Consider the following 2,240-nt stretch of genomic DNA (forward strand, 5'->3'; position numbering starts at 1 on the left):
AGGAGGAGTGTAAAGGCATGTATCAGGTACGACACGAATCATGTGTTGGATTGTAGATAGTCAAGATGGGATTTGTACCATTCGTAAAATAGAGAGATATCGTTGGGCCCCTCGTGTGAGCGAGACTGTAGAAATGTGTGGCCGCACTATAGACAAACGTCGTCTATCTCATACAGTCGAACTCAATGAACGAGAAAGCAGTCGAATCAGATAAGGTGGCTTCTTTATGCCTTATGTTCGACTTATGATATCGTGATACAAAAGGATCATCAACCGGAATCATCACCGACGTTCGTAAGATCACGAACAAACTCTATTCGAGATAGGTAGTCATAGTGTCTTACTAGAGACCGCCTATGACTTGTATAACCGAAATGGAGATTTCGGGTTATACTGCTATATCGGATGAGCCTACAGGGTCACACAAACAGAAAAGGACAAACGCTCGAGAAAAGACGAGAATTTCCCGGTGGAGCGGAGGCCAAACCGTTCAGTCCAGAAGGTCTGGACCGATCGGTCCAGCCAGCCTAGACCGATCGGTCCAGACGTAGACCGATGGTCCAGAGGTAACGTGCAAATGTTGCTCGGTCCGGAAAATGTTCCAGACCGATCGGTCCACAGGAAAAAGCTCCAGACCGATCGGTCCAGACGTCGGGATTTCCTTATCTCGCCCAAATTAGGGTTTTAAGGGTAAGGAACTTTGGGAAACGCCTCCCAAGCTTTTTGGCACGACTTTCAGACCCTTTTGAGAGGTTTGGAAAGTGGAAAAACCAAAAGAAAGATCCCTGAAACCCTCGCACAAAGAAGAACGTATTCTTCAGTCCTAGCAGACGAGTTTCAACCATTGGAATCCTTTCTTCCATGTGGATACGTGTCGAGGGCAAGGTATTCTTCATGCCTTTAGTGATCGGACGAACTCTTCGATTGATACAGGCCCCGGATCGATTGAGGTAAGTGTTCTAACGTTTCTACAAGATAATGCATGATAGGTTTTAGGGTTTCATCAAAATTTATGTTTTACATCCGCTACGCAAACCCTAGAATCGATCTCTTAGAAATTAGATTCGCTGTAGAGATCACAGGAGTTACAACAGTGGTATCAGAGCTTGGTTGTTCTGTATGATTTTGTTAGAACCCGATCACGCACGTTATAGGATTTGAATCGTTTGAATCCATGTTTGGTTTTGGATGCTATGTATGAATTGATTATAGATCTAGAGTAGATTTCATGTTCTTTGTTGCATAGTGTGCAAAGGTTCGAATTCTGAGTTCGCAGGCGAAAACCGAGTTGAATTCAGGTCTGAAACGGGGCCGAAACAACGAAAACGAGATCTGATCACGTTTTTCGCCTGGACCGATCGGTCTAGGTCAGACCGAATGGTCTGGAGGTTTCAGACCGAACGGTCTGGACCGTTCCGGACCGTACTCGCGTAGACCGACCGATCCAGACCTCTAGACCGATCGGTCCACGTCCCGAGGTTAGACCACAAATTTTGGTTCTTCGTTTCGGATCGTGATTCAGAATAACATGATTCGTTCTTATTACTAGAGCACTTGTCAAGGCATCGATCGTCCGTAACACGGGTCATGCCAAAGCTGAGTGTACCGGATTATTTTTTTGAGGCAGGGTGGAAAATCGTGGTTCCCACAGCTTGAATATGGTTTACCTTAAGGTTAAGTTGTCGAGTTTGACTCGAGACTTAATGATACAGATGAGACGAGTATGCAATGATATTTGATATCATAGTCTCATAAAGGATCTAAGAGTCACATTGGATGAGATTGACATTAGATGTCTACCTAAATAGCATAAGGCTGAGTGTAACAACTCATTCTTATGTGAAATATGGATATTAGTCCCATATAGAAAATTATTGTAGGGTTATTTTTCTTTATGGGAGTATAGCTTGTATATGCATCTATGTTGTCATTGATTGATGATGGACTAGTTGGTAGTAGATCATTGATAGAACTTGCATTTTGATATTGTTCATTGTGCTTTGTCTTTTTCTGTAGGACATGGCGTCAACCGGTAGTGTAGCGAGTTTGACAATGCGATCTATCCTTGAGAAGGATAAGTTGATCGGGACGAACTTCTTAGACTGGTATCGTAACTTGAGAATTGTTCTCAAGTACGATAAGAAGTCGTACGTCCTTGAAGGGGCTCTACCACCAGAGCCTGCGGCCAGTGCCACGAGAGCCGTCAAGGATGCTTGGTTGAAGCATCAGACTGACGACAA

Source organism: Tarenaya hassleriana, unplaced genomic scaffold, assembly GCF_000463585.1.
Source record: "Tarenaya hassleriana unplaced genomic scaffold, ASM46358v1 Cleome182, whole genome shotgun sequence".
NCBI classification, from domain to species: domain Eukaryota; kingdom Viridiplantae; phylum Streptophyta; class Magnoliopsida; order Brassicales; family Cleomaceae; genus Tarenaya; species Tarenaya hassleriana.